Consider the following 9,038-nt stretch of genomic DNA (forward strand, 5'->3'; position numbering starts at 1 on the left):
ATAGGAAGTGGGTTAGGCTTAAATTTGTTTCATACTTGCTTTTGATGCTCTCTTTTGCTTCAACTCTTGTTTCTTGCGAGTGCATCATTAAAATTACTGAGTCCATCTTAATGGCTATAAAGAAAGCACTTCTTGGGAGATAACCCATGTCTTTATTTCGCTACTGTTTTGTTGTGTCTTGGAAGTTGTTGCTACTGTAGCAACCTCTCCTTATCTTTATTTTATTGCATTGTTGTGCCAAGTAAAGTCTTTGATAGCAAAGTCAATACTAGATTTGGATTACTGCGCAGAAACAGATTTCTTACTGTCACGAAATTGAGCAGCCCCTTCTGTAGGTAATTTAGAAAACTCTGCCAATTTACGTGCGTGATCCTCAGATACGTACGCAACTTTCATTCAATTTGGGCATTTTCATCTGAGCAAGTTAAGGGCCCCAGAAAAATTTGTCTTTACGGACTGTTCTGTTTTGACAGATTCTGCCTTTTATTTCGCATTGCCTGTTTTGCTATGTTTGATGGATTTCTTTGTTCCATTAACTTTCAGTAGCTTTATGCAATGTCCAGAAGTGTTAAGAATGATTATGTCACCCCTGAATATGTGAATTTTCGATTATGCACTAACCCTCTAATGAGTTTGTTTTGAGTTTGGTGTGGAGGAAGTTTTCAAGGATCAAGAGAGGAGGATGATATAATATAATCAAGAAGAGTGAAAAGTATAAGCTTGGGGATGCCCCCGTGGTTCATCCCTGCATATTTCAAGAAGACTCAAGCATCTAAGCTTGGGGATGCCAAAGGCATCCCCTTCTTCATCGACAACTTATCAGGTCACCTCTAGTGAAACTATATTTTTATTTCGTTACATCTTATGTGCTTTACTTGGAGCGTCTGTGTGCTTTTATTTTAATTTTGTTATTTTCATTCTCTGAATAAATTCATGCTTGTGTGGGAGAGAGACACGCTCCGCTCGTTCATATGAACACTGGTGTTCTTAGCTTCACTTTTAATGTTCATGGCGAAGGTTGAAACTGCTTCGTTCATCATTGTTATATGGTTGGAAACAGAAAATGCTTCATGTGGTAATTGGTATAATGTCTTGAATATTTGATACTTGGCAATTGTTGTGCTCATATAGATCATGTTTAAGCTCTTGCATCATGTACTTTGCACCTATTAATGAAGAACTACATAGAGTTTGTTAAAATTTGGTTTGCATGATTAGTTTCTCTAGAGTCTAGATATTTTCTGGTTAAGGTGTTTGAACAACAAGGAGACGATGTAAAGTCTTATAATGCTTGCAATATGTTCATATGTAAGTTTTGTTGTACCGTTTTATACTTGAGTTTGCTTCAAACAACCTTGCTAGCCTAGCCTTGTATTGAGAGGAATACTTCTCGTGCATCCAAATCCTTGAGCCAAAAACTATGCCATTTGTGTCCACCATACCTACCTACTACATGGTATTTCTCTGCCATTCGAAAGTAAATTACTTGAGTGCTACCTTTAAAATTCTACTCTTTGTCTTTGCAACATATAGCTCATGGGAAAATAGCCTTAAAAACTATTGTGGTGAAGAATATGTAGCTATGTATCTTATTTCTTATAAGTTGCTTGTTGAGCGGTAACCATGTTTCTGGGGACGCCACCAACTATTACACCTTTGTTGAATATCATGTGAGTTGCTATGCATGTTCGTCTTGTCTGAAGTAAGGGCGATTTCCATGATCAAATGGTTTGAGTATGCATATTGTTAGAGAAGAACATTGGGCCGCTAACTAAAGCCATGAATCATGGTGGAAGTTTCAGTTTGGACAATTAATCCTCAATCTCTTATGAGAATATTATCTGTTGTTGAATGCTTATGCATTAAAGAGGAGTCCATTATCTCGTTGTCTATGTTGTCCCGGTATGGATGTCTAAGTTGAGAATAATCAAAAACGAGAAATCAAATGCGATCTTTCTCCTTAGACCTTTGTACGAAGCGGCATAGAGGTACCCCTTTGTGACACTTGGTTGAAACATATGTTATGTAATGATAATCCGTGTTAATCCAAGCTAATTAGGACAAGGTGCGGGCACTATTGGTAATCTATGCATGAGACTTGCAACTTATAAGATGTATTATGCATAACACATATGATTCATTACTACCATTGACAAAATTGTTTCTATGTTTTCAAAATGAAAAACTCTAGCACAAAAATAGTAATCCATGCTTCCCTCTGGGAAGGGCCTATCTTCTACTCTATTGTTGAGTCAGTTTACCTACTTCTTTCTATCTTAGAAGCAAATACTTGTGTGAACTGTGTGCATTGATTCTTACATGTTTACTTATTGCACTTGTTATATTGCTTTATGTTGACAACTATCCATGAGATATACATGTTACAAGTTGAAAGCAATTGCTGAAACTTAATCATCCTTTGTGTTGCTTCAATGCCTTCTACTTAGAATCTATTGCTTTATGAGTTAACTCTTATGCAAGACTTATTGATGCTTGTCTTGAAAGTACTATTCATGAAAAGTCTTTGCTATATGATTCATTTGTTTACTCATTGTCTTCACCATTGCTTCAAATCGCTGCATTCATCTCATATGCTTTACAATAGTATTGATCAAGATTATGATAGCATGTCACTTCAGAAATTATCCTTTTTATCGTTTACCTACTCGAGGGCGAGTAGGAACTAAGCTTGGGGATGCTTGATACGTCTCCAACGTATCTATAATTTCTTATGTTCCATGCTACTTTTATGATGATACTCACATGTTTTATACACACTTTATGTCCTTATTATGCATTTTCCGGAACTAACCTATTAACGAGATGCCGAAGTGCCAGTTCCTGTTTTCTGCTGTTTTTGGTTTCAGAAATCCTAGTAAGGAAATATTCTCGGAATTGGACGAAATCAACGCCCATGATCTTATATTTCAAGGAAGCTTCCAGAGCACCGAAGAGGGGACAGAGGGGAGGCCCAGGGCCCCCACACAGTATGGCGGCGCAGCCAGAGGGGGGGGCCCTGGTGTGTGGGACCCCCAGACCCCTTCCGACTCCGTTTCTTCGCCTATATAAGTCGTCGTGACCTAAATCTTCGATACCAATAAGCCACGATACGAGAAAAGTTCCAGAGCCGCCGCCATCGCGAAGCCAAGATTCGGGGGACAGGAGTCTCTGTTCCGGCACGCCGCCGGGACGGGGAATTGCCCCCGGAAGGCATCTCCATTGACACCACCGCCATCTTCATCACCGCTGCTGTCTCCTATGATGAGGAGGGAGTAGTTCTCCCCCGAGGCTAAGGGCTGTACCGTAGCTATGTGGTTCATCTCTCTCTCCCATGTGATCATGAGCTTTGTGATCTAGTTGAATATCATCTATGTGCTACTCTAGTGATGTTATTAAAGTAGTCTATTCCTCCTCCATGATGTAATGTTGACAGTGTGTGCATCATGTTGTACTTGGTATAAGCTATGATTGTGATCTCTTATAGATTATGAAGTTAACTATTACTATGATAGTATTGATCCGATCTATTCCCCCTTTCATAGCTATTGTTGACAGTGTGTATGCTATGTTAGTACTCGGTCTAAATTGCAATGGTCTATCATGCACTCTAAAGGTTTGCTGGCGTGTAGTTGACACACGTCCGCTGGGAACCCCAAGAGGAAGGTGTGATGCGTACCGCAGCAAGTTTTCCCTCAGTAAGAAACCAAGGTTATCGAACCACTAGGAGTCAAGGAACACGTGAAGGTTGTTGGTGACGGAGTGTAGTGCGGCGCAACACCAGGGATTCCGGCGCCAACGTGGAACCTGCACAACACAATCAAAGTACTTTGCCCCAACGTAACCGTGAGGTTGTCAATCTGACCGGCTTGCTGTAAACAAAGGATTAGATGTATAGTGTGGATGATGATGTTTGTTTGCGAAGAACAGTAAAGAACAGAGTTTTGCAGTAGATTGTATTTCAGATGTAAAGAATGGACCGGGGTCCACAGTTCACTAGTGGTGTCTCTCCCATAAGATAAATAGCATGTTGGGTGAACAAATTACAGTTAGGCAATTGACAAATAATGAAGGCATAACAATGCACATACATATATCATGATGAGTACTATGAGATTTAATCGGGGCATTACGACAAAGTACATAGACCGCTATCCAAGCATGCATCTATGCCTAAAAAGTCCACCTTCCAGGTTATCATCCGAACCCCTTCCAGTATTAAGTTGCAACAACAGACAATTGCATTAAGTATGGTGCGTAATGTAATCAACACAAATATCCTTAGACAAAGCATCGATGTTTTATCCCTAGTGGCAACAGCACATCCACAACCTTAGAGGTTGCTGTCACTCCCCAGATTCAATGGAGGCATGAACCCACTATCGAGCATAAATACTCCCTCTTGGAGTTACAAGTATCAACTTGGCCGAGCCTCTACTATCAACGGAGAGCATGCAAGAACATAAACAACATATATGATAGATTGATAATCAACTTGACATAGTATTCAATATTCATCGGATCCCAACAAACACAACATGTAGGATTACAAATAGATGATCTTGATCATGATAGGCAGCTCACAAGATCTAACATGATAGCACAATGAGGAGAAGACAACCATCTAGCTACTGCTATGGACCCATAGTCCAGGGGTGAACTACTCACACATCGATCCAGAGGCGATCATGGTGATGAAGAGACCTCCGGGAGATGATTCCCCTCTCCGGCAGGGTGCCGGAGGCGACCTCCTGAATCCCCCGAGATGGGATTGGCGGCGGCGGCGTCTCTGGAAGGTTTTCCGTATCGTGGCTCTCGGTACTGGGGGTTTCTCTACGAAGGCTTCTTATAGGCGGAAGGGTAGGTTTAGGGGCGACGCGAGGGCCCCACATGCCAGGGCCGCGCGGCCAGGGCCTGGGCCGTGCCGCCCTGTCGTGTCGGTGCCTCGTCGCCCCACTTCGTTTCCCTTTCGGACTTCTGGAATCTTCGTGCAAAAATAAGACCCTGGGCGTTGATTTCGTCCAATTCCGAGAATATTTCCTTTGTAGGATTTCTGAAACCAAAAACAACAGAAAACAGACAATCGGCTCTTCGGCATCTCGTCAATAGGTTAGTGCCGGAAAATGCATAATAATGACATATAATGTATATAAAACATGTGAGTATCATCATAAAAGTAGCATGGAACATAAGAAATTATAGATACGTTTGAGACGTATCAAGCATTCCCAAGCTTAGTTCCTACTCGCCCTCGAGTAGGTAAACGATAACAAAGATAATTTTTGAAGTGACATGCTATCATAATCTTGATCAATACTATTGTAAAGCATATGAGATGAATGCAGCGATTCGAAGCAATGGCAAAGACAATGAGAAAACAAATGAATCATATAGCAAAGACTTTTCATGAATAATACTTTCAAGACAAGCATCAATAAGACTTGCATAAGAGTTACTCATAAAGCAATAAATTCTTAGTAGAGGCATCGAAGCAACACAAAGGAAGATATAAGTTGCAGCGGTTGCTTTCAACTTCAACATATATATCTCATGGATAATTGTCAACACAAAGTAATATAACAAGTGCAATAGGTAAACATGTAGGAATCAATGCACACACTTGATACAAGTGTTTGCTTCTAAGATAGAAAGAATAGGTAAACTGACTCAACAATAAAGTAAAAGATTGGCCCTTCGCAGAGGGAAGCATGGATTACTATATTTGTGCTAGAGCTTTTATTTTGAAAACATAGAAACAATTTTGTCAACGGTAGTAATAAATCATATGTGTTATGTATAAGACATCTTATAAGTTGCAAGCCTCATGCATAGTATACTAATAGTGCTCGCACCTTGTCCTAATTAGCTCGGATTAACATGGATTATCATAGCATAGCATATGTTTCAACCAAGTGTCACAAAGGGGTACCTCTATGCCGCCTGTACAAAGGTCTAAGGAGAAAGCTCGTATTGGATTTCTCGCTTTTGATTATTCTCAACTTAGACATCCATACCGGGACAACATAGACAACAGATAATGGACTCCTCTTTAATGCATAAGCATTCAACAACAATTAAAATTCTCATAAGAGATTGAGGATTGATTGTCCAAACTGAAACTTCCACCATGAATCATGGCTTTAGTTAGCGGCCCAATGTTCTTCTCTAACAATATGCATACTCAAACCATTTGATCATGAAAATCACCCTTACTTCAGACAAGACGAACATGCATAGCAACTCACATGATATTCAACAAAGGTAAAAGTTGATGGCGTCCCCAGAAACATGGTTACCGCTAAACAAGCAACTTATTAAGAAATAAGACACATAAGTACATATTCTTCACCACAATAGTTTTTAAGGCTATTTTCCCATGAGCTATATATTGCAAAGACAAAGGAATAAAATTTTTAAAGGTAGCACTCAAGTAATTTACTTTGGAATGGCAGAGAAATACCATGTAGTAGGTAGGTATGGTGGACACAAATGGCATGGTTATTGGCTCAATTATTTGGATGCACGAGAATAATTCCTCTCAATACAAGGCTAGGCTAGCAAGGTTGTTTGAAGCAAACTCAAGTATAAAATGGTGCAGCAAAACTCACATATGAACATATTGTAAGCATTATAAGACTTTACATTGTCTCCTTGTTGTTCAAACACCTTAACAAGAAAATATCTAGACTCTAGAGACCAATCATGCAAACCAAATTTTAATAAGCTCTATGTAGTTCTTCATTAATGGGTGCAAAGTACATGATGCAAGAGCTTAAACATGATCTATATGAGCACAACAATTGCCAAGTATCAAATTATTCAAGACATTATACCATTTACCACATGCAGCATTTTATGTTTCCAACCATATAACAATGAATGAAGTAGTTCAACTTTCGCAATGAACATTAAGGATAAAGCTAAGAACATATATGTTCATACGAAACAGCGGAGCGTGTCTCTCTCCCAAACAAGGAATGCTAGGATCCGATTTTATTCAAACAAAAACAAAAATAAAAACAAACAGACGCTCCAAGTAAAGCACATAAGATGTGACGGAATAAAAATATAGTTTCACTAGAGGTGACCCGATAAGTTGTCGATGAAGAAAGGATGCCTTGGGCATCCCCAAGCTTAGATGCTCGAGTCTTCTTAAAATATGCGGGGATGAACCACGGGTCATCCCCAAGCTTAGACTTTTCACTCTTCTTGATCATATTGTATCATCCTCCTCTCTTGACCCTTGAAAACTTCCTCCACACCAAACTCAAAACAATTCGCATTAGAGGGTTAGTGCATAATTGAAAATTCATATATTCAGAGGTGACATAATCATTCTTAATAAATCTGGACATTGCACAAAGCTACTGAAAGTTAATGGAACAAAGAAATCCATCAAACATAGCAAAACAGGCAATGCGAAATAAAAGGCAGAATCTGTCAAAACAGAACAGTCCGTAAAGACGAATTTTTTAGAGGCACCATACTTGCTCAGATGAAAATTCCCAAATTGAATGAAAGTTGCGTACATATCTGAGGATCACGCAAGTAAATTGGCAGATTTTTATAAATTTTCTACAACAGGGGCGGCTCAATTTCGTGACAGCAAGAAATCTGTTCTCGCGTAAGTAATCCAAATCTAGTATTGACTTTACTATCAAAGACTTTACTTGGCACAAGAATGCAATAAAATAAAGATAAGGAGAGGTTGCTACAGTAGTAACAACTTCCAAGACTCAAATATAAAACAAAGTGCAGAAGTAAAATAATGGGTTGTCTCCCATAACCGCTTTTCTTTAACGCCTTTCAGCTAGGCGCAGAAAGTGTGAATCAAGTATTATCAAGAGATGAAGCATCCACAGAGGGGTTTGGAGTTTTCTCAACTATGCATTGTATCTTGTATATGTAAGTTTCAGAGGCTCCTTTTTTATTATTCTTAGGCTTGCTATTCTCATCAAACAAATTTTCAGGAACAAGTCAACCATAGTTATTTTCTAGAGCTTCATGCATTCCTAGGAGCTTGCAAGGTATTGATGTCTTAATCTCCCCGCCATCATTAACATTGTTAGTGTACTTTATTCTATCTTTTTCTATTTTTTCAAGGGTACTAGCAAAGTTGGTATAAAAGCCAAGCATCTTATATTTAATAAAGACCTTTCTAGCCTCTCTTGCTACACCACCAAATTCTTTAAGAAGGGTTTCTAAGACAAAATCTTTCTTTTCTCCTTCCTCCATATCACAGAGTGTAAGAAACATGTGTTGAATTATATGATTGAGATTAACAAATTTGGTTTCCAACATGTGTACTAAAGAAGCAGCAGCAATTTCATAAGTAGGAGCAAGTTCTACCAAGTGTCTATCTTCAAAATCTTCAGCTGTACTAACATGAGTGAAAAATGCTTCTATATTATCTCTTCCAATGATAGACCCTCGTCCTACCGGTATGTCTTTTAGAGTGTACTTAGGAGGAAACATGATGAAATAAACAAAAGGTAAATAAAGTAAATGCAAGTAACTAATTTTTTTGTGTTTTTAATATAGAGAACAAGACAGTAAATAAAGTAAAACTAGCAACTAATTTTTTTATGTTTTTGATATAGAGAGCAAACAAAGCAGTAAATAAAGTAAAACAAAGCAATACAAAAACAAAGTAAAGAGATTGGATGTGGGAGACTCCCCTTGCAGCGTGTCTTGATCTCCCCGGCAACGGTGCCAGAAAATATCTTGCTGGCGTGTAGTTGACACACGTCCGTTGGGAACCCCAAGAGGAAGGTGTGATGCGTACAGCAGCAAGTTTTCCCTCGTAAGAAACCAAGGTTATCGAACCGAGTAGGAGTCAAGGAACACGTGAAGGTTGTTAGTGACGGAGTGTAGTGCGGCGCAACACCAGGGATTCCGGCGCCAACGTGGAACCTCGCACAACACAATCAAAGTACTTTGCCCCAACGTAACAGTGAGGTTGTCAATCTCACCGGCTTGCTGTAAACAAAGGATTAGATGTATAGTGTGGATGATGATGTTTGTTTGCGAAGAACAAGAAA

Source organism: Lolium rigidum, chromosome 4 (genome assembly GCF_022539505.1).
Source record: "Lolium rigidum isolate FL_2022 chromosome 4, APGP_CSIRO_Lrig_0.1, whole genome shotgun sequence".
Lineage (NCBI taxonomy): Eukaryota > Viridiplantae > Streptophyta > Magnoliopsida > Poales > Poaceae > Lolium > Lolium rigidum.